Source organism: Equus caballus, chromosome 10 (genome assembly GCF_041296265.1).
Source record: "Equus caballus isolate H_3958 breed thoroughbred chromosome 10, TB-T2T, whole genome shotgun sequence".
Taxonomy (NCBI): domain Eukaryota; kingdom Metazoa; phylum Chordata; class Mammalia; order Perissodactyla; family Equidae; genus Equus; species Equus caballus.
The window spans coordinates 88812144-88837390 of record NC_091693.1 but is presented as its reverse complement, the minus strand read 5'-3'; the positions used below and the strand labels follow the sequence as shown (position 1 = coordinate 88837390).

Genomic DNA, 25247 nt, shown 5'->3' with positions numbered 1-25247 from the left:
ATGTCGAATAGGAGTGGCAAGAGTGGGAAAGCTTGTCTTGTTCCTGTTCCCAGAGGGATGGGTTTCAGTTTTTCACCATTAAATATGATATTGCCTGTGGGTTTTCCACATATTGGCTTTATTATATTGTGGTACTTTCCTTCTATACCCATTTTATTAAGAGTTTTTATCATAAATGGATGTTGGATCTTGTCAAATGCTTTCTACGAATCTATTGGCATGATCATGTGGTGTTTATTCCTCATTTTGTTAATGTGGCATATCACACTGATTAATTTGCAGATATTGAACCATCCCTGTGTCCCTCGTATAAATCCCACTTGATCATAGTGTTTGATCCTCTTAATGTACTACTGTATTCAGTTTGCCAACATTTTGTTGACTATTTTTGCTTCTATGTTCATCAGCGATATTGGCCTGTAATTTTGCTTCTTTGTGTTGTCCTTCTCTGGTTTTGGTATCAGAGTAATGTGGGCCTTGTAGAATGTGTTAGAAAGTTTCCATCTTCCTCAATTTTCTGGAATAGTTTGACAAGGACAGGTATTAAATCTTCTTTGAATGTCTGGTAGAAGTCTCCAAAGAAGCCATCTGGTCCTGGGCTTTTATTTTGGGGGAGGTTTTTGATTATTGTTTCAATCTCTTTACTTGTGATTAATCTATTCAGACTCTCTATTTCTTCTCAATTCAGTTTTGGGAAGTTGTGTGAGTCTAAGAATTTATCCATTTCTTCTAGGTTATTCAGTTTGTTGGCGTATAGTTTTTCATAGTATTCTCTCGTAATCCTTTCTATTTCTGTGGTATCCACTGTAATTTCTTCTCTTTCATTTCTAATTTTATTTATTTGAGACTTCTCTCTGTTTTTCTTAGTGAGTCTGGCTAAGGGTTTCTTTATTTTGTTTATCTTTTCAAAGAACCAGCTCTTAGTTTCATCGATCATTTCTACTGTTCTTTTGGTTTCTGTTGCATTTATTTCTGCTCCAATTTTCATTATTTCCCTCCTTCTGCTGACTTTACGCTTTGTTTGTTCTTCTTTTTCTAATTCTGTTAGGTGTAGTTTAAAGTTACTTATTTGAGATTTTTCTTGTTTGTTGAGGTGGACCCATATTGCTATGAAACTCCCTCTTAAAACTACTTTTGCTGCATCCCATAAGAGTGGGTATGTTGTGTCTTCATTTTTGTTTGTCTCCATATATTTTTTTATTTCTCCTTTGCTTTCTTCATTGATCCAATAGTTGTTCAGTAGCAGGTTGTTTAGTCACCATGTATTTGTGATTTTCCCAGCTTTTTTACTGTTTTTGATTTCTAGTTTCATAGTGTGCTCATAAAAGATGCTTGATATGATTTCAATCTTCTTAAATTTATTGAGACTTGCCTTTTTCCCAACATATGTTCTATCTTTGAGAATGTTCCATAGGCTCTTGAGAAGAACGTGTATTCTGCTGTTTTTGGATTGAATGTCCTATATTTTCTGTCTATTAAGTCCATCTGATCTAGTGTTTCATTTAAATACATTATTTCCTTGTTGACTTTCTGTCTGGATGAGCTATCCATTGATGTAAGTGTGGTGTTGAGGTCCCTACTATCATTATGTTGCTGTTAATTTCTCTTTTTAGGTCTGCTAATAGTTGCTTTATATATTTTGGTGTGCCTGTGTTAGGTGCATATATATTCATAAGTGTCACGTCGTCTTGGAATGTCCCTTTTATCATTATATACTGACCCTCTTTGTCTCTCATTGTCTTTTTTATCTTGAAGTCTTCTTTGTCTGATATAAGTGTGGCTACAGCTGCTTTTTTTTGTTTGCCATTTGCTTGGATTATCATCTTCCATCCTTTAGAATTGAGATGTGTTTCCTGGATGCAGCATAGGTTAGGTCTTGTTTTCTAATCCACCCAGCTACTCTGTGTCTTTTGATTGGAGAATTCAATCCATTTACATTTAGAGTGGTTTTGATATATGTGGGCTTAACATTGTCCTTTTATTTCTTGTTTTCTGGTTGTTCTATATTCCTGTTGTTTATCTTCCCTTGTATTTCTGACTGCCATTTCAGTTTGGTGGTTTTCTGTAATGGTTTTCTCATTATTTATGTATTGTGGCTCTGCTCTGATTTTTTGTTTAGTGATTACCATGAGGTTTATATAAAAGATCTCATAGACGAGATAGTCTATTTTCTGATAGCCTCTTATCTCCATTAGCCTATGCAGGTTCCATGCCTTTCCTCTTCTTCTATGTTTCTGTTGTCACAAATTATTCTGTTTTGAGTTGTGAGTTTGTGACACAATTGAAGTGTTTATAGTTATTTTTGTTGCTTTTCCTCCCTTCATCTTTCGTGTTATCATTAAGTATTTGCTAACTTGTTCTGATAGAGAGCTGAAATTTTCTGATTTTGTCCGACCATTTGTCTTCTTTTTCAAACCTTTGTAAACCTTTGCCTTTTTGTTTCAGTTATGATGGCTTCCTTCCGCTTTCCTTGTAAGGGAGTTCTAGTGATGATGAACTCCGTCAGCTTTTGTTTATCTGGGAAAGTTTTATTTCTCCATCGTATCTGAGGGATAGCTTCACTAGATAGAGTATTCTTGGCTGAAAGATCTTGTCTTTTAGTCTTTTGAATATATCATTCTATTCTCTCCTAGCTTGTGAGGTTTCTACTGAGAAATCTGCCAAAAGCCTGATAGGGTTTCCTTCATAGGTTGTGTTCTTCTGCCTTGCTGCCCTTAATATTTTTTCTTTGTCATTGACTTTTGCCAGTTTTACTATTATATGCCTTAGAGAATGTCTTTTTGCATTGATATAAATAGGAGGTATATTGGCTTCACGTACTTGTAAGTCCAGTTACTTCCCCAGGTTTGGGAAGTCCTCAGCTGTTATTTCTTTGAACAAGCTCTCTTCTCCTTTCTCCCTCTCTTTTCCCTCTTGAATACCTATAATCCTTATGTTGCATTTCCTAATTGAGTCACATATTTGTCGAAGAATTCCTTGACTTTTTAAAGTCTTAGTTCTCCTCCTCTACCTGCAGTATTTCTGTGTTTCTAAGCTCTAAATCACTAATTCTGTCCTCCATAACATCAGCTCTATTCTTTAAGGATTCTAGATTATTTTTTATTTTATTAATTGTGTTCTTCATTTGTTTTGTTTTGTTTTAGAGTTTCAATCTCTTTGGTGAAGTATTCCTTCTTCTCATTAATTTAATTCCTGAGCTGATTGAATAGTCTTTCTGAGTTTTCTTGTAACTCATTGAGTTTCTTTATGACAACTATTTTGAATTCCCTGTCATTTAGATTGTACATTTCTGTGACTTCAGGATTGTTTTCTGGAGGCTTGTCATTTTCCTTCTGCTCTGAAGTGTTACTGTAGATTTTCATGGTGTTTGATGAACTGATCCTTTGCTGGGGCATTTGTAGAAGTATCGGGTTGCAGATTCCACCTGCCGCTTCTGGGGTTGGGCGCAGGAGCTGTGTTTTCTGAACCTGCCCTATCTGCTGGAAGTTGTGCCTGTATGGCTTGTCTGCTTTCACCCACTGGCCACAGTAGCATGATGGGCACTCCTGTGACCAGGTTCAGCTCCAAAAGGGAAAGTGCTGGATGCAGGCCTGGCTGCTTCCTGCCTCCTCTTACAGTCACAGACTGGCTGCTGTGTGAGGACCCACAACCTAGATTGCTGCCATTGTGGAGGGGAAGGAATCCACTCACCTCCTTCCACTGCTTTCTGGGGATCCAGGCCCCCCACCTTCAAATGTATGGCTGTGTAGATCTCCCAGACATCCTATCGTGTTTTGTAGGGAGTCCTCTGTTGGGTAATGAATATCTGCTCAGTTGTAGCTTGGTGGGGAAAGACTAAGGGAACAACTCACTCTGCTGTGATGCTGACATCACCCCTATAATCACATTATTTTAACCTAAGATTTGGTTAATAATTATGGTTTAGAATTGCATTTTTTACTTTAAGAACTGATATTTGAATGCTGGATCAAATTGCTAATGACTTTTCTGCAGCTCTCATTTTTCCAGATCTACTGAACGAAAGCTCTGTTTAAACACTAGCTCTGTCACTAAAGTTTTATCAGAGTAGCAATCAGAGTCATGGAAACACCTCATAATGTGTATCAATAAAAAACTCTTAATAGCCTTTACTCATTAGAAACTATTTCATTAGCGAGCAAAAGTCTTCTTTTCTAAACTTGACTTTAGCCATGTTATCCTCATGATTGATGTTCCTTTGATGCCTGAGGTATCAACCTGGCTAAGCTGGTCTTGTGCCAGTGGGCACCATGAACCCCACTGACCATGCCCTGGAGAGTTAAGTGACTCTCTGTGGGGTTCTCAGTGACAGAACAGAGCTCCACACAGAACATGCATGCACACAGATGAGCGAGGGGCCCACTGGAGCTGAGAAGGTCTTTCTTGGCAAAACTTAACAACTGGCCTCTCGATTGGAAAACATCAGAACTCTTGCCCTAAAAACCGGGCAGCAATCCAGCTGTGCCCAGTCGTATTTTTTTGGGATCCATTCTAAGAGGTTATCATATTCATGAGAACGAGGTGCTTATTCTACCACAGAAGCTTTGAGTTTGAAAGCATACCTTTGTAGTTCTAAATTCTCTGAGGGCAGTATTTTCAGGGCTTGTTCTTCTCTTCTGTGTTTGGACATCCAGTTCTCACTTTTTGAGGCTCTGCTTCCTCTCCACTGTCTCCTGAGGTAGCTCTGCCACACTCTGCAGCTAAAGCTAGGAAAAGGGAAGTTAATTCACGCCAAAACCTATTTTTCCTCATTTAACAAGTTTTCTTTTGTTGTATCTATAAAATTGCTTCAAATCACTACTTCATTTTGGAAATGCTAATTTTTTTATGCAATGTTGCCTTTTGTTGTTCTTACTGCAAAACAGTGAGTGAAGTGTGTCTATAACAATATGGCTTATTGCTGTCACATCATTATACCTCCTTTAATAACAATCCCTAACATATTGGATATTGCATGATAGGTACTAAAATATTTTTTTATAAGTGCTGTTAACAAGATAAGCTTCTGTCAATAGATTATACTAATGTTAAGTTTGTATCATTTTTAGATAACATCTTGAACATGAAATTATTTCTGTTTGCCCCAATGGCCTGGGGTGCTGATGAGAACTCAGGCTTTGAGAATCAGAGGTTGGTTCATTCTTGTTAAGTAAAGCAACACATTATTGATTTTGGAGTTAAACCAAACTAACATTTTCATGCCTGCTATGGACTGAATATTTGTGTCCCCTTTAATGTTCATATATGGAAGCCCTAACCACTCGATGTTATTGTATTTGAAGATGGAGCCTTTAAGGAAGTAAGTAAGGTTAAATGAGGTCATAAAAGTGGGGCTCTGATGCAACAGGATTAGCGTCCTTATGAGAAGAGACACCAGAGAGCTCACTTTCTCTCTCCCCATGCACAAGCATCAAAGAAAGGCCGTGTGAGTACCCAGCAAGAAGGTGGCTGTCAGCAACCCAAGGGGAGTCCTCGCCAGACACCAACCCTGCTGCCATCTTGATCTTGGAGTTCCACTCTCCAGAACTATGAGAAAATAGATTTTTGTCATTTAAGCCACCCAGACTATGATATTTTGTTATTGCAGCCCAAGAAGACTATTAGAATGGCTAACTATTATCTTGAAAAAGTTTAGCTAGTTACTCTTGAATTGGGCAATGCACAAAATAAAGATAACACACAATTAAGTTTTCCAAAATAAATTTGTATATTGGAGTTCTTGAAAACTGTGCTCACTTTGGCGTCAGGTTTTGCTCTGTGAAATACCACTATAAAATGAACAAGACTGTTGAAATCTCACTAAAACCAGCTTAAACTACTAATTTAGGCATATCTCAGCAAAGACATTCAAGTTTCATCATAGTTTTTAACTTCCAGACAAGATGTAGCAAGACAGTTCATTGTCATATATGGATCTGTAGAAATTGCTAAGAAATTGAAAGTGAAGAAAAACATTCCTGAGTTCTGGGCAGTTTATAAAATAGAATCTTGCTTTCTGATGTTTGTTCATTAAATCATTTATAGTTAAGCAATATAGTTATATGATTAGGTCAATAAAGTTAAGACAATTTTAAGGAGCAATTGCACTTGAGGTATGATTTGCATTGTAGCTAAAAGACATCAAACAAAACTCACAAGAATAATGTTTTGTTTGATAAGAAACATATAAACTATTTGTTACAAAACTCAGAACCATATCAATCTCTCGCATCTGTTGTACAATAAAGAGCTAACTTTTCCACTGTTTTTCCCCATAAAGAATGAATAAACACAATTTTCATAAGGTCATAAAATGCTATCTTTCAGGAATTAATTAACATTTAATAATTAGGTAATATTTTATCTGTGGACATTTTTTTGATTCAGAAAATAAGGATTAATTTTATACTTAATTATTGGAGAAACAAACCTAAAAAACGATAGATGAAATTTTAAATCAAACTGTAAATATTCATAATCCAAACAATAAAAACTAAAACATTTCCATACTGGGCAAAAGTATTAAATCACTATAGTGGTTGTTCAACACCAACAGATGGAATGTAGCAGATGCGACTGAAAAATGACAACGCTGTCACAAAGTGCCTATACCTGGAAATAGTACACCTGTAAAATTCAAACCAATGCCTGTCACTAGAAGAGACCTTGATTAAATAACTTTGCCACCTCCCATCAGGTTAATTTGTACTGTAATACACTTGAGGGCATACCTTTGCTCTTTCTGCGTGACATTTGTCATATTTGCAATTAAGTAATCACTTGTGTAATTCCTTGTGTGACAAGAGGCTCTAAGCTCCACGATGGGGCTCATCTGTCTTGTTCACAGCTGTGTCACCAGTACCTATGACAGTAAGTGCTCCATAACTATTTGTCAGATTAAGGAACAAATGGAAGGGGGAAGGTATGAGAATCTATAGCTTAGTGGATCTATAAACGAATTCAACACTACCAAAGTTGTAGGAGTGACAGACAGATCAAAACAGAAAGAAGACCATGCTTCGGGGTTATTTGCACATCAGAAACTGAAAAAACTCTGAGGACTTTCAGAAAATGATTCATCCTAATTCCTAACGGAAATCTCCCACCTAGTAAATTCAACCGATTTTTTCAAACAGCTCATAATAAGTTTGGTTAGGAGATATTCTGTAAGAATATTTCTCATATTACTTTATAGAGTAGCTACAGGCTATACACATATTCCAAACTAATTTAAATGGATGAATCAGGAATTTTTTAAAACTCACCACTGTAACCACCAAAAATGATGGCTTACTGAGGGCTTATAGGATGACATAAAGTCATGATTTAAATATATTCTTCTCACTAGGTTATCGAGGAACTCAATTCTTTGCAGAAAGATCTGTGTTATTGAGAGAATTTTCTGAATGAAAGCACTAAAACATAGAAGTATATTCTAAAGGCTTAAATTATTTCTCAGTGTGGATAACAGATATGTATTTTAAAGAAAAATTCAATGCAACTATTCAAAGGCATCCTGTAATAATAGAGATTAAGAGGCGTTCTGTGCTTCATAATGTGTGTGTGTATCTGCGTGTGTGTGTGTGTGTGTGTGTGTGTTTTCCTTCTCATCTTGTTTCACTTTTTGTTTTTCTATTTTCTTTTTTGGTGTTGTTTTCTTTTTTGTCTTTTTTTGTTTGCTTTGTTCTTTTAAAAGTTTGTGATTTCGTTTTGTTTTGTTTTGTTAATTTCTCCCGCTCTCTCTTATTGAAGCATTGTAGTTTTTGGTGGTTGTCCTAGGAGTCAATTTCAGTGACTGATGGAACAAGCATGGCAGAGTCTCTGAGCAGACATTGTGGGCTCGTGCAGGCAGCATCAGTGACGCACCAACAGCCCATCGTGGACCAGTGGATATTGATTGCAGCCCAGGGAAGCTGACGTGGAGACGGGTTCTGGGTCTGCTTCTGGGGGTCAAATATACAACGATCGCAAGAGGAATCTTACTACTACGCATTAAGCTGCCCAATTGATGAGAACTCTTGCTAGATAGTCCGCCCAGTTTTGCTCAATTTTTTGCAAATGGTGAAGATTTTTGCTAAGTTGGGAATTCAGCCTAGTAGAAGACAGTGTCACCCAGCACGTTGGTGAACTTGAGCAGTGGTTGTGCACATGCATCCTATGGATCATTTTGACTCTTCTGATCTTAGTTATTTCCCTTAGTCTGGAATCTATAGTCAGTCACAGAGCTCTGTGATGGCTGTAAAGGTCTTGGAACAAATGCTCAAGGGCATGAGAATAGTAATTGTTGAGGGGGCCGGAACAGGAAAATTTGATTTAGAAAGGCAGGAAACAGCTGCTGAAGATGGTTCACAACTTAAAATAAAAGTGTGCATGTATGGGAGCAGAATAAAAAATAATTTAGTTTCAAATTAAACAACTACTTGAGCACTTTTTATGTGATAAGCCCCACAGAAGTACAATTACATACAGTAAAATGACAAATATCCAATGAAGTGCCTAGTCAGCGTGGAATTTTGACAATTGTATACACCCATGAAACTCAAATTGCTATTGAGATGTAGAGCATTTCCATAGCCCGAGCGTGTCCTCTTGCCACCTCCCACGTCCTTCAACCAGAGTTCCCACTGTGCTGAAGCCCTCCATCAAAGATGGGAAGAATCATGCCGTAGGAACTCTGCTCTCTGGCTTCTTTCACTCAGCATAGCTTTTGGAAGCTTATGCACATTGTTGCACATATCAGTAGTTAGTTCTTTTTATTGTTGAGCAACATCAATATGTAGGATGAGCATACCGTAGTCCTTTATCCATTCTTTACCCATATGCACAGGCATTTGAGTGGTTCCTAGTTTTTAGCTATTCATGAATAAATCTGCTTGGAACATTTTTGTGCAAATCTTTTTATGTACATGAGAAAAACATTCCTCTTGGGTAATGCCCAAGGGTAGGACTGCCAGGTCATAGGGTAGATATATGGCTAACTGAATGAGAAACTCTAGACTGATTTCCAAAGTGCTTAAATTCTGTTTTATGGTCCTATCAGCAATGTATGACGACTTCAGTTGCACCTTGTCTCCTTCAACATTGGGCGTTGTCAGTCCTTTTAATTTTAGCCATTTTGATGGGTTTGTAGTGATATCTCATTGTAGTTTCAATTTACACTTCACTGACGATTAATGAGACTCAGCATTTTTTCACGTGCTTATAATTCTTTTGTGCATATGTCTTTCTTTATGAAGTACCCATGTTAGTCAGTTACCTCTTTTTATTGGGTTGTTTGTCTTATTGGAATTGAGTTGTAGGAGTGTTTGCATGTTTTAGATAAAAGTCCTTGTCGGCATTTATAAGCAGAAGTTTATAGTTTTGATGAAGTCCACTTGTCACATTTTCCCCCAAGATTAGTACACTTTATGCTCTAAGAAATATTTGTCTCTCCTATGGTTGTAAAAATAATCCTCTATATTCTTCAAGAGCTTTTAGGATTTTATATTTTACATTCAGGACTATCAGCTATCTTGAATTAATTTTTATAGATGGTGTGGGGTGTGGTTTGAGGTGCATTTTTTTATCCCATACAAATAGTCATCTTTTCCAAAACCATTTATTAAAAAGACTTTCCTCGCTCTGTTAAGTCATAATGGTGCCTTGGTTAAAAAAAAGAAATCCAGTGACTATGTAAATATGGATCTATTTCTGGACTCAGGATTTGCTTTCATCCATCTATTAGTCTATTTTTGCGCAATGGCCCATCATCTTGATTATGGTAAGTTTTGAAATAAAACAGTATAAATACTCCAAAGTATTCTTTTATTCCAAGATTGTTTTGACTATTCTGAGTAGTTTGTATTTCCATATAAATTTTAGAATCTTCTTGTCAACTTCTACCAAAAAAACACCTTCTGGAATTTTGTTTGGGAATACTTTGAATCTATAGATCAATTTAGACAGAATTCAAGTCTTCAAAATACTGAGTCTTCCTATTCATGAACATTGCGTATATTTCTAATTATTTATATCTTCTCTAATTTCTCCCAGCAATGTTTTGTAGTTTCAGAGTAACAGATCTTACGCGTATTTTATTAAAGTTATTTCCAAGTATTTTATGTTATTTGATGCTATTTTAAATAAGATTATATTTTTATTTCATTTTCCAATTGTTCTTTGCTAATGTATAGAAATAAGATTGATATTTTTTATTGATCTTTTATCTGTGACATTGCCAAAATCACTTGTGAGCTCCAGTAGTATTTCTTTTTAGATTATTCAGAGTTTTCCACAGACATGATCATGTTACCTGTGAATAAAGATAGCCTTACTCTCTTCCTTTCTAACATTTATTAGAAATAAGAATATTTCTTTTCTTTTATTCCTTTTTTTCTGGCCTTATAGCACTGACTGAAACTTCTAGTAGGATGTTGAGTAGAATGAACAAAGGAGACTTCTTACCTTGTTCCTAATCCTAGGGGCAAGTTTTGTCTGGAAGTAGGAATGGCCAGATATACATCGATGCACGGGCTGTGGCTAATGGTTTGGTTGGACGATCATCAATTAAAAGGAATGTGATGGTAAAATCGGTGATAGTGAGGTCTGCGAAGAAGTATGTGGATGGACCTTGGGCAGAGATCATGAGGATATTTGTGTCCCATGTCAATGCTCACCAAAGAGTCACTTCAGCAGAAGACGACACAATCCATGTCACTGCTTCTGCAGCTGCCCCTGCATTTGTGCAGTGGGCTCATATACAAGGTGGCCATGGGCATCAGGGGAAGAGGCTTTGCACAGAAAATGTGCAATGTACGTTTCCACTATCAAGGCTGCTCTGGTAACAACTACCACTGAGTTCCCAATCTGCAGTCAAAGATTGATATTGGGCCCCAGTAGGATACCATTTCCAGGAAGATCTGCCGGCTGCCGGGTAGGGTAGAATACATTATATCATTTTCATCCTAGAAAGTGCATAGTTTGTTCTCACTAGAATAAAAACTCACTATAGATATACATTTGCCTTTCCTGCCTGTAATGCTTCTGCCAAAATCACTCTCTTTGGACTTACAGAATGCCTTCTTCACCACCATGATATTCCACACAGCATCGCTTCTAACAAAGGAAATCATTCTTCAGCTAAGAAAGGGCAGCAGTGGGTCTGTGCAAGTGGAATTCACTTGTATTTTTATCTTCTCCATCCCTCTGAAGCATCTGACCTGACAAAATAGCCCTTGGAAGACTAAGTTACAGTGAACGACAACATCTTGAAAGGCTGGAGTAGTGTCATCCAGGATGGGGTATACACTCTGAATCAGTGTCCAGTTCATAGTGCTTTTGCCAGGATTCACAGGTCTCGGAATCAAGAAGTGGAAATGAGAGTGGCTCATCTCACTATTTATTCCTAGTGAGTCACTAACAAAATTATTGCTTCTCTTCTCTGCGACCTCGGGTTCTTCTGCTCTAGAGGTCTTAGTTCTCGAGAAAGGAATGCTTCCACTAGGGAACACAGAAATGGTTCCATTAAATGGGAATTTAACACTGTCATCTGACCACTTATGGATCCTCATGGTAGTGCATCAATGGGCAGAGAAGGGGGGTTTCCTACAGGCTAAAGTGATTGATTCTGACAATCAAGAGGATATTAAGTTTCTCCTGCACTCTGAGGATAAGGAGGAATGTGTCTGTAATTCATGAAATCTCTTGGGACACATCTTAGTACTTTCATGCTCGGTGATAAAAGTTGATGAAAAACTGCAGCAAAACTGCTAATGGTCCATAACCTTCAAGGATGAAGTTTTCGTTTAGCCCACTAGGCAAAGAATTATGACCAGGCGAGGTGCCTACTGAAGGAAAGGAATATATGTAGAAGAATCGACTTACAGATATGAACTGAAACCATGAGACCAGGTACAGAAATGAGGACTATAATATCCGAGTATTTCTTCCTTATTTTTATGTTAATAATTTGTATTTTTATTAAACAATTATATTGTTTCTCCCAACACCCCCAACATGTAACATAAGATGTGTTAATAGCAGCTCAGTTTGTATCTCAGTATTTAAGTTATAGCATACCAAAGAGGGAGTGTGATTCAGCTAGAAGAGAAATGAACATTAACCAAAGTTGAATAAAGGGATTTTGCATCTTCTTTTGGGGACAATGTTAGCATGTTTTCAATTGGATATCAGATACTTTTATGCAGAAAGATGTTTTACTGTTATGTTTATTTGGAAACTAAGTGTGGTTAAAAGGGGTATATATGGGTGGCAAGTGGTAAAGGGATGGACAGCGCTAACTTTGTTCTGTGTCAATTTAGCTAAGCTGGAACTGTTTCTCAGAGTTCCTTTCACTGTATCATTCCAGCTTATGATTGGCTACAACAGAGATCCGGGTGAGGTTCCAAAGATGGAAAAGCAGTAATAGCCAGTTTTTATACTGTGAAGGCTGGTAGAGGACTAGGCACTGTTGCAGCTCATGTATGCTGTGGCTGGTCTGTTGGTCGCCTGTTGGTGTCAGGGAGCAGAAGCTGGGCTTACAGTTCTTCTGAACAGAGCTACTCTCTCAGATCCTCTGAATCCCAGGCCAAGGCATACACAGCTTCATGGAGAAGCTTGCCAGCTTAGCTTGCAATTCACTGACGTCATCAAACTTGGAGAGAGTGAGGTGCTTGTCACTTGTTCCTATTTGTTCTAGTGGATTCTAGTTTTTCCTCACAGATTTCAATTTTTCCCCACAGGTTCCCTGAAGGTTCATCCTTGCTTTTTTCCGCTTCACGTCTATATTTCCTTGTGACTACAGGCTTAACACCAGCTCAGAGGCAACAGCCTTATACAGACTGCTTAACTACATCCCACAGGTTCATAAGGTCTAATCCTCCAAACAAATCCCTTATTGTGGATCACTTACAGTAGTTCTCTTACCTGACTGGACCCTCAATAATATGCCCTGGTGTGGTCTTCTTTGTATTTATCCTGCTTGGGATGTGTTGAGCTTCTTGGATCTGCTTGAAATTGTACCATAAGTTACTGAGACTCCACCACGATTTTTCAGCTGCTTTTTCTTTCTGTGCTTCAGTTTGGATAATTTCCATTGCTCTATCTTGAAGTTTAATGATAGTTTTTTCTGCGGCATCTAGTGTGCTGATAAGCACATTCAGTTGACTATTAATTTTTGACATTGTATTTTTTATCTCCGGTATTTCCTTTTCTATAGTTTTCATTTGCATGTTAAGATTTCTTATTTTCCTTTCCTTATCTTCTTTTTTCCCTTTAAATCTTTGAACATTTTTATAATAGCTCTTGCAAAGACATGGTCTACTAATTTCATCATCTGTGTCATTTCTGGGTCTGTTTTTATGGAATAAATTTTATTCTGGTTATAGGTCACATTTTCCTACTTCTTTGCGTGTCTAGTACTTTTTTTTTGTTATACACTGGTCATTACAGATGCTTCATTGTTGACTGTCTGGATTTTATTATCTTCCTAGAGTGTTGCAATTCGTTCCCATAGGCAGGTAATTTGTGTGGAGCGGAGTCTCATTCTTTCCAGTCTTGTCGTGAAGGTAGGTCAAGGTAAACTTTTCTCTTGGACTAGATCACCCCTCCTTCTCAGGTATGGCCTTTCTGGAGTTTCTGTTGACTCTGCCTTGTTCATAGGTCCTGTGGCCTTGGCAGGTCAGGTCCCAGAGTTCTCCCTGCTCAGCCTCGCTCTGGGAGTGCAGCTCTCAGCTCTTCAGTATTTGTTCTCTCCTGGTACTTACACTTTGTCCCATCTCAGGGAGTTTCAACTACATCTGCACAGCTCACCACTCAGCCAAAGGTTCGAGGAGATCCCTACTCAGACTTCTGGAACTCCTTCTCTGCACGGCTCACTTCCCTCCAGAAGCCTGTCATACAAATTCCAGCCACCTCGCTGGCCCTCAGTTCTGACCCTTGTCTCATCAACATGAGGAGACTGCTGTGCTCTGTTGGGGATCCCCCTCCCTGAGCAACAGCCCAGAAAGTACTGTGGAGTAGAAAGCTGGTACAACCGCAGGGCTCATCTCACTTTTTTGCCCTTCTTTCAGGGTCACAGTCTTGTGCTGCCTTTTGTTCAATGTCTAAAAGCAGCAGTTTCAAATATTTTTCCAAGCTTTATAGTTGCTTATGGCAGGAGTCCTATTGTGATACCAGTGCCTCCATCGTGGCTGAAAGTGGAATTTATTTGCTCTACTCTTGTTTAATCCTGACAACAAACAAATCAATTTACATATATTATGTTTTTAGAGGCTTAACATTAAACCAAATGGGATAAATTCCGCAGTAAGCAGAATCACTTAAAATTCTTCCCTCAACCGCTCCCCACCCAGCCTGACCGAGATTTGATCATCTTAAAAGCAGAATCATTTGAATGCTCAGACATTTGCATGCAAATTTTTATTTTGTTCCTTTTGTTCATCTCAGTGGTTGTCAAATTTACTGTGCATAGGAGTGACTATACAAATGGATGATGCCCTACCTAATGGAAAATTTAAAAGTTGTTCTAGAATGGTTTTGACTCTTAATGTATTCAAGTTTCGTTTGAGCCCCAATGTAAAATGGGAATCTGTTGTACGTCTTTTGTGGATACGAGTGTTATTTGATTGCGTTCTGATTTGTTTGACTGGGAAAACTTCAAGGACAACTCAGTCCTGTGGAAAGGAGATAGGTGAGGTCATTTTGTGTATAAAGTATCTAGCAGGAAAAAAAACAATCCAGAGCAAAAACTAGTACTGGGGTACTAAATCTTAGATAGGAAAATATAATCTCTATTTTAGCTTTTCTTCTAATCTAGATTGCAAAGAATATATATATATCTAAGGGGGTGCTCCAGAAAAGTCTCCCACCCTGGAGGGGAAATGAGAAAAACGGTTCATTTGTGTGTGACGTTCTGAATGTATATCTATCCTTACTGCTTGTTTACCTGTTGCTGTTCCGCAATAAAGTCTTTTTGATTATCTAAGCTTCCAAGCATCGTCCAAGAAATTTTTTTTATGTTTTTAAAAAGAGTTTTAATTTGAAATAAATAGTGTTAGACTTACAGAAAAATTAGAAAAGTAATACAAGCAATTCTCTTGTACTTTCACTCAGATTCCTCAAATTAATGTTTTATCATATTTGCTTTCTGTATATGCATATAATTGTGTGTAATTTTTTTGAAAATAGGTTACAGACACAATAACCCTTTCCCCCTAAATACTTTCATGCTATTTCTTAAAAGCAAGCACATTCTTTTGTATAACCACCCGACCTGATCCAGGATCCAATCCAGAATCACAATTTGCTTTTAGTTTTTCTACGTCTTTAACCTCCTTTAATCTGGTCCAGCTCCTTATTCTTTTTTGACTCTCATGATCTCGATAATTTTGAAGAGCATAAGCCGTTTATTTTGTAGGATATCTCCCAAACTGGCTTTGTCTGATGCTTCTTCCTTTTTAGATTCCGATTATGTATTTTTGGCGGGAATATCACAAAAGTGGCCTTCTTGGTGCACCACATCAAGACATTGTCAAATAGTGATTTTCCTCACTTTATTTTTCAAAAGAAAATCCTCATCGTGATTTGCAGGGTCCTGCGTGATCTGGCCTCTTCTTTCCTGTTCAGCTTTGCTCACTGATCTCTGCTCTATGATCCAGCTCTGGATGGATCCACTACTTAAAGAAAAATAATGCTGGAAAAACTCCAATTTCTGCTGTATTTACCACCTCCAGTGAGATCTGACATATATTGAAGTTAGGTTTTAATTTGGCACCCAACGTGTTCAATGATGGCTACTCATCTAGTATGAGAAATGGAGAGGAAACCGATGGACACAGAGCAGATGACACCTCCTTCTGTTTTGTACTATATTCTGCTGTCATTTTCAGTGAATGTGGTCCAATAGAGTTGTTCTGGAACTTTTATTTTTGTCTCTTTTGATGGGGTTGGAATGGGCTAAAGCCATAGGAAGAAAACTGTGATATGCAGTCTGGTATGTACTATTTTGTCTTTGTTTCCTAGGACGAATTGAACTCATTTTGATAACATGAGTAAATGGTGGAAAATGTTTTAAAAAAATTCCCTTGAAAAGATCATGTTCTTTCTCTAAGGTCCTTTGTACCAACGGTATCTGAGACACCTCCTCTCTTCCAGCCTCCTCGCTTTACCTGGCTGGTGGCACAAGCTGCCAGCTCTCCTGACCCTAGAATATTCAACAGCTCTCCTGCTTTTTGGTTCCCTACTGGCTCCAACGCTGTCATGCCATTTGACAGTTTTCAATACGTGTTTTTTGTGCTTCTTCCCGTCTAAACTCCTTAAAAAAGTGATATCGATATATTCTTAGCACCTAAAATCCTAGTACAGTCCTTGGCATATAGACTTTTTTAAAATATAATTTTGAGTACATTTGTTTTAGGGCATTCTTCCTTGGGAAGTTTGGGAACAGGAAGTTCAAGTGTAAAAATTAAGGACACAAGCACTGAATTAAAATAAAGCTGAGTTTGTACCCAGTTCAACCACTTCTTAGCTCAGTAATCTTGAGTAACTTCATTAATCTTCATGGACCTCTTCTTGCTTATCTGGAAAAATGAAAATAATAACTCTTATTTGGGATTAAGTGAGTCAATGAATGTCAGATGCTCAATATGAATGCAGATCGTTTGAATAGTGCTAAGTGGTGGCTGGTAGCATTCTTGTCATGAATCCACTGTGCACCCTAGGACCATGGTGTGAAAAGCAGAGTAGAAACCTAAGGCCACGGTGGAGGAGGCAGCATGTGACAGCCAGAAACCTTAAGAAGAAAGCAACCTCAGGGAGCCAGAACAGTCCCCTAGGCTACCTTTCTGTTCCTGCTTAGATATTCTCCTCCTGGAGCCAACTTTGAAGTTATGGGGTTTTATGTATTGAATTTAAAGGTGGCCATAATGCCAACTCTGGCACAGTGATGATAAAGCAAAAGACAAAAAGATGGTGTGATAAAGACCACTTGATTCGCTTGGTGACATCATGCTGGCAAGACGCCCCCCGAGGTACACACGCTTGGTGTGAGGTGAGGATTGTCTGCTTGGAGTCCTTATTTTCTGTCTCCAAACCTCTGTGTGTGGGATGGCACAGCATAGCTCAGTGGCTACAGTCTAGGCTCGGAAGCCAAATGCCTTTGAGACCTCAGACACGCAATGTGACATCCAGTTTGCCGCACCTTTTTATCTCTAAAATGGTGACAGGAACAGATCCTGGTTTATAGGGTTGTGAGGATTAAGTGAGCTGGTCTATGTAAATCATTTAGACTAGACAGAATAAGCACTCAAAAATGTTACCTACTCTTATTCTGTATGTGAGCATATGTGAGTTTGTATGGGGGCAAACACAACTCCCTGGTCTGTAATGGGGCCACGTCACTGGGAGACATGCCGCTCCGCAACTTTATGCGAGTATCCTGGTCTAATGCTTTCCTGTCACTGTGGAGATTGCATTCTCTCAAACACACTCGTTTGCTGATTTAACAACCGTCAGCAGGGAAGCACTGCATTTTTAAATGCTGTTTTGGATACAGTAGAGGCATCTGATTGGAAACATGCCAGATTTCCTGTCATAGGCCTATAATCAGCAGCTGGCACTCTTGGCTAAATATTTGTGGTAATGTTGATTTGAAGTCTTGCAGTGTTTAGTAAACAAATAAAAAGATCTAAATAAATATAACTTATGGAGGAGAATTTTTATAAATAATAAAAAAATAATTTTAAGATTGCTTTCTGAAACGCACACTGCTCCTCTAGTAGACACATTGTGCGCTCAGGTTTATAGAGTGTAGCTTTATTTCCTTCTTCTCTGCTGGAAAGAAAACATTTGGATAGGTTTATTCCTGTGCTTTTGGGAAAGTGTTTGTCTTCAAATCCTCCAAGATTAGAACTTTTACATCTGGTAATTGTAACCTCAACTAGTTTTATTTGCTTATCAGTTCTGAGGAAAAGGTAATGCTGTTTTTTAATGGGTTTAGTAGAATCATTTTTGTATACACAGTCTTTTTTTTTTTACTGTTTTAAAAATAATTATGTACTTTTTACAATTCCAAGAACTCAACTACTGTGAAATACTGTCTCTGAAGGAGAAAAAGCAAAGCATGTAGAGATGCTTATACATTTGCTAATTTATATTAATTTAAAGGGAAATTGTTTCATATGGTTCTGAAATGTTAAAAATGCAATTAAATCACCAGACATAGAAAAAAGGTCTTTGTCTTGCTACCATACTCATGGTTGTAGTTGAATAAAGAAATAGAAGACAAATTTTCTAAGGCAAATTTCTCTTGCCTTTTAGCTCTCAGTTCTTATTCTGTGTGCTCAACAAAGGTTTACAGCTTCTGGGACAATTTTGTAATTCACTATTTTTATTCATTAAAATATGAAGATATAGTACTAAGAATATTTAGTGGAGTTTCATAGTCTGAGTTATTACGTGCTAAAGTTTTTTGCCTTAAAATGCAAATACAAAAATTCAGTTTATACAAAATTTTCCATTAATAAATAATTATAATTGAGCATTAGCTAGCAGGGTGATAGGTGTTATGTTATTTTGAGGGAATAAATAAATAGGTAAAAACATGCTAACATTTTACTGTGATTCTATTTGATATAATTCAACACAGATAAGCACAGCTAACCAAAATCCCACTTTCTGGCTATAAATTTGATATTTAAATAATAAAGTACTGGTTTTTAAAAATTTGTTATTTTAATAAGTCTCCTGCAAATATATAGCTATGCGTGTGTTTTGAAAAAGATCACCATAAGTTGGTTAAATTCCAGTCTTATTGGATAGAATTATTCTGTTCATGTTTTCTAGCCATAAGTAGAAACAAATATTCTGACATATGACCTAATGAGTTAGGTAAAATATTTACAATTGAGAAGTATGCTAAATAAATTTAATTTCATTTCTCCATGGTGACAATGCCTTGTAAGTAAAATAGATAACACTCCGTGGAGACGTGGGCCTCAGAGCAGACGGACTTTCTCTTAACGTCGGCGTAACTGACTCGGGGAGATTTTCAATCTGCAGAGTTGGTTTGATCTTGTGAATGAGCTCTGCCTCTTACTAGATTCAAACCAGGTGTGATCAAGAACTAAGCTGCTCACTTCTTTAATGATAGTTGAAACAGGTCAACTTTTTTAACTTGACAGAAAACAGCAAACTGAAAAAATTGAGATTAAATTTAAACTGCTTGATTGTTAAAATGAAGGGGTTTATGAAATGCACTCATTATTCAAGACTCTTTTTCCCCAGGAAATTGTATAAAGGACATATGCTGCATTTGTCTGATATTTTACATTTTTCAAAGTTTTAAAATATGTAATTACACTAGATTCTTACCAAAGACTTTGGAATAAACTAGGATAGACTTTGTTAACTAGGTTTTATAGATGAGAGAACTATTCTGGATGTGTATATTATTTTCCTCCCTAGCAGACGTGTGTGTGTGTGTGCGCGTACACAATACACATGTAAATACCAATGTTTGTACTACTGTAGAAATAATTGTAATTATATGAAAAGCAATCTTGTATTCTCCAAATTCCACAAATATTAAAAAAAATGATTTCACCACATAACATTTAGGTTAAACATTTATTCTACAGAGAGTTATTATTGAGAGGTTAAAAGTACTTTCGTTTATATCTAGTGAGAATAAAAAAGACTCATCAAAATCCTAACATTTATGGAAGTGATGAAATCCTCTGGAATCTTTAGGAAGAATTCATACATGGAAACACAAGTGGAATTCATTCACTTATTCAACAACTATGTTTTGAATACCAGCTGCGCGCCAGGCAGTACCCCACCCCCCCAGCACCAGGCACAGAGCAGCGAACAAAACAGACGAAAATTCTGGCCGGCGTGGAGCTTGCATCGTTTCCTAGTCACAGTTGGCAAAAGCGATTTTGTCTATACAAGGGATCAATGAAAAAGCCGTAGATTCATGATTCCTACTTTCTCTAACTGGCAGGTTCCCTAGGCAGCCCTAGGAAGCAAATATTCGAGAGGAAAGAAATAAACCAAATTTCACCCCATCTATGTAAACATGCAGATTGACTCCTAAACATGTAACGTAAGTGGCAATATTTCAGGAATGTCACACCATAACATAAATTGAAACACTAACAACTGATAAATGGTATTGAAGAAGTGTTTGTTCTTTCTGTCCTTAGACGATGGAGTCTGCGGATGTTGTCCCTCATCCAGAAACACTAGAAGATCACAGGTCTAAACTCAGTCCCATTTCCAGATGTAGGATCAGATTAAACTTTGTCTCAGCAAAAGAGATAATGAACAGGGACAGTCTGCAGCGATCAAATTGGACATAGAAATGGAAAAGTGAAAGATGAAGATCTTTCCAACTGACTCCAGCATTTGGCTGAATATTTGGGGATATTTTGAAAGTTCTTTCCCAGGAGATTCCCTATACACATAAAAATTTTGATTTAAAACGTTGAATGAAGAGACACTGAAGACATGTCTGGTTTGCTTAGAAATTATTTCTAATCAGAAAGGACAGGAATGAGACAAGAGACCACTTCTCTACGCCTCCGGTATTTCTATTAATAAATGGTCCTTCCTCCCTCCTCCCCTTCCTCATCTTAAACTATTGTCGTTTTATAGTAGAACTGAAAAGTCAGAGGGAGTCAAGAAGTGATGTAGTCCATTTAAACCGAGCTCCTGGAGAAAGATAAGAATCCAGCCACATTACCAAAATGTTCAGAAAGAACCACATAAACTTTTCTTTGCAACCTATGGCAGCATTTAAGAACTCATTAAAGGGGGAAAGTAACCCTTATATTTAACCCAAATTTCCAATTCTATTTATGGAGGCAGAAAACAGCTGGTTCTCATGCTTCACATAAAAACTAAATCACTCTTCTAGCTTCAAGCTGAATAATCTTGCTTTCTTTAAACTTCCTTATTATGTTCAGAAATGCCAAAAAAGTAAAAGAGGACTGCAATAAACACCCCAAAACAGGCCACTTGGTGTAAAAAAATTAAACGTTACCGACATAATCAAATGTTCCTGTGTCTTTCTCTCTCTGGATACTATTCTTTTACTTCTTCCCTCAACATAAACACCAGTCTGATTTCATGTTTACTGTTTATGTGCATGATTTCATTCTTACATTTGTACGTACCAGTAAAAACATACACATATAATTTTCAAATGTTTTTCAACCATAAAAGTGATATCATACCAAGTGCACCTCCTTTCAAGCTTTTTTTTCTCAATATAGTGTTTTGGAGATATCTGTTATTGAACCAAATTGTTCTCCAAAGTGATGGAATTTATTCAACTACATCCTTCCTTATGTATTTTTTTAATTTCCAGTAATTCAATACTGTTCATATTAAATAGGAAAGAATAGGGAGTCAGAACTGAAAAATAATGCATCTTCTTTCCATCTTATCTTATCTCACTTGGTTTCACTTATTGGAGGGAGGAGAGTTGAAGAAAGATGTCTAGGGAGTGAGACCATTCCAGTTGAACACTAAATTTCCTGTCAATTTGCTGCTGTATTCCTTATGATGTGGTCTCAATATTGAAACAAAACATAATCAAACAATGATAATGACCAAGAATCTTGTAACTGAAAGTGGCATTGAGATGTGATCTGGTTCATTATTCCATATGTAAGTTACATGTCTTAGGATAAGAGAGTAAGGATATTTGAGTGCGTTGGATCTGACTGGTTGTGTCGCCATGTATTAGTGATGTGGAGATAAAGGCCAAAGAGGTTAAAGGGCAACACTCTAGCGCCCGTACGGGAGGCCCACTTGAGTCACTGCAGAAAGACGAACGAACACCACTTATTCCTGATTCCACATTAAACGATCAGCACTCTTCATAATTTCTGATTTATATCCAACTTAATTCCTCTGTTCAGTGGTTCTTAAACTCATTTTGATAGGTTGCCATTTGAATCAATTTAGATTCAAAATATGGAGAAATATATTTTCTCAATTTCTAACGCATTGTTCATCATGTGTTCATTGGATGTTTCATTAGCTGTCTTTATATTTTCACATTCCTCATATGCAAGAACATCACTACCATATCTTTAAGGAGGATTTTTGATATTTCTTATGATGATTTAGAATTTTCGCAAGAAAGTATTAATCTATCCTTGGAAACTTTTATTCCTGATATAAGAACAGAATAAAATCAAAGCAGCTTTGGGTAAACTTGCACATTTGGAAACATTTAACTATTTTAAAAAAATCTTAAACTTGGAGGCTGACATATTTCTAAATTTTGGCTTCTTTGGCTGTGCAGCTTCCATGAAAATGGCCCTGCCCATCGCTAGCCATGAGAAGCACTATGTTCTAATGTTTATATTGTATTTGGGTTGCTTCTGAGCTACTCATCAAAACCTTGACTTTGTGGTTTTAATATAATTTTCATAGAAACATTAAGAACAGATGTATGAGCCAATCAAAAGGCAGAAACTATGTAAATATGACAATTAAATCAGCATAAATAAGAGTAGTCTGCATTTTTTCTGATTACCACAAAGAAACATAAGATTATTATTTACTCACTGGTATAGAAATATGTTCTGAAATAAAAACAAAAGTAATATGCCTATATTTTTTACAATCTTACATAATTCAATGCTATTAATGGAAATTATTATAACTTAACTATATGGTAAATTTTTCCTAAAACGTAATCAGTATCAATTTATTTAACATCTACTTCAATATAAAAAAATGATTACAATGTCATGGACCACATTTCAAACGTTAAAATTATCTATCTGTATATATTTTAAAGTCCCTGCATATAATTTGTTTAAATAACATGATAAATTCTCTAAGTAAATTTGCATCAGATGCGCATGTTGGAAAATGCTTGTGGACCTTCAACAAGGAAGCATTACTTTTGAAGCATTTCTTCTACTCTACGTCACAATTTCATGCAGTGAAAAAATTTTAAAAGTGCAAGAGTCCTTCGAGATTAAGATCAGCTGTTCGTTTTAGAGATCTGACGGTCAGTCGCACAGTTAGTTGCGAAAGGAAACGATCAGATTTTAGTTAACTGATCTTTGGTTCTTTGGGTCTTCTTAGTTGGTACCCATGAAAGGGAACCAAATAGAATTTTCACGATTAGGTTTTACTCTTTGATCACAAGTGTAACAGCTTGCTTGTGTGGCAATGTTGAGAGAAGTCTCAATGATCGGTTAAACTCTTTTGTTGTTGCCTAGCATGAATTCAATCTCTTCTTTACTCTCCACATTTCCTATTGGTCCAGACAATAGGAATGAAGTGGAATGATGAGACTCTGTGGCTCATAATAATCCAAACCAAGGGGAGAGACAAGAATTACTTGCAGACAAACAGGTGCCTTGGTATTTTTCTGTTGCCAACAACGACAAACTATGTTTAATCCTGGAGTCACGTGCAAACCAAATGATGCAGGGTTTTTTTTAAATTTACTTTCAAACTAAGTGTGGGCAACCTCTTGATATCTGACTAATTCATGACCTCTTCTTTCAAACTCAGCCGCCAAACAATGGTAGTGCTTATTATCTACCATGAGGCTAATCAGACTCATCTCAAGAAGTAAAATTTCAGCAAATAGCTTTGCCGTCTCTTTATGCACCCATTTTACGTGCTCAGTGTGATGTGAATTTTGGCAAATGTCAGCATTTGTGTAACACTTCTCGAATCAAGTTTTAGAACGTGTCCACCATGCCATCAGCTCCCGTCCTGCCCCCTTGCAGTCAACTCCATACCAACCCCTTCTCAGCCCCAGACCGCCACTGATACGCTTTCTGTCACGATAGATTAGTTTTGCTTGCTGAAGAATTAGATTTAAGTGAATGGTGGAAGACAGACTCTTTTGAGTCTGGCTCCTTTGGCTCATTGTAATGTCTTCAAGATTCACCCCTGTTGTTGCATGTATCGATAGTTTGTTGTCTCTATTGCTGAGTATTATTTCATTGTATGAATATACCAGAAAATGTTTATTCATTGCCCTATTGATGGACATTTGAGTTGTTTCCACTTTGCCTATTGTGAATAAAGCTGCTATGAATATTCTCGAATAAGGTGTTTAGTGGCCGTGTGTTTTGGGTAAATACTTTGAAGTGGTCATAGAATGGGTGTATATTTAGCTTTATAAGAAACTGCCACAGAGTTCTCCAAAGAGGTTGTAAAATTTATGCCTACTCCAGCAATGAATGCGAGTTCCAGTTGTTCCAAATCTCTTCAACATTTGTGCTGGCCATTTTTTCCTAAATTTCAGCCATTCTGGTGGGTGTGTGGTGAAATGTCAGTGTGGTCCTGGTTTGTGTTCTCCTGATGACTACGGATGCAGAGCATCTCTTCGTGTGCTTATTGGCCGTTGGTCCCATTTGTTCTTTGTTCCTTCTTTCTTCTTTCCCTGTTTTCAATTAGTTGAGTATTTTTAGTATTTCATTTTATCCTCTGTTGGATTATTAGCTATACCTCACTATTTTATTTTTTAGGTGGCTACTCAAGAGATCATAATATTCAAACTTTAGCTTTTCATACTCCACCATTAAATAGTACACTCCTGTGTGTACAACGTAAGAAACAACAATATACTTGGATTTCTCTCCTCTTGTATTTTGTAATTATCATTTTCATACATTTTAACTTATAATACAGTTTTACTATTCTTTGATGTAAACAGTCAATTTTATTTTAAAGAAACCATGAAAAGAAAAAAAAATTATTATTTACCACATATTTATGCTTCTGGGGCTCTCCACTCCTTTATGTAGATTCAAGTTTCCATCTGGTATCATTTCCTTCAGCCTGAAGAAAAATAACACACTCTCTCAGCTTTTGTTGTGTCAAAATGCCTTTATGTTGTCTTAATAAGAACACTTTCCTTAGTTCCAAAGAATGCTGGATATAGAATTCTAGTCTGACAATTTCTTTTTTCTTTTGTTGTATTAAAGATGTCATTCCACAGCCTTCTGGCTTATATTCAATTGAGTGATCATCCTTATTTTTTGTTTCCCTGCATGGAATGTGTCTTTTCTCCCTTTCTGTTTTTGAGATATTCTCCATGTTATTAAGATACTCTCCATATTACTGGTTTTCAAAAAATGGTGAAATGTGCCTTGAATGTAGCACATCCAGGGAATTTTTCATCTCAGATATTTTTGAATTATAGATATTTCATCTGATTCTTTTTTTATATCTTTCATTTCTCTTATTGCCAAATAAAATTTCTCCATACTCATTTTTTTTCCACT

General features: G+C 37.0%; 1 long non-coding RNA gene across 1 annotated transcript; it reads right to left on the bottom strand.

Moving 5' to 3' along the window:
- Positions 1 to 24160: 24160 nt before the first annotated feature.
- Positions 24161 to 24816, bottom strand: LOC138916062 (uncharacterized). The gene is made up of 2 exons (XR_011422700.1): positions 24727 to 24816; positions 24161 to 24403 (listed from the first exon to the last, which is right to left on the bottom strand). It is a non-coding gene; the product is annotated as an uncharacterized lncRNA (long non-coding RNA).
- Positions 24817 to 25247: the final 431 nt, after the last annotated feature.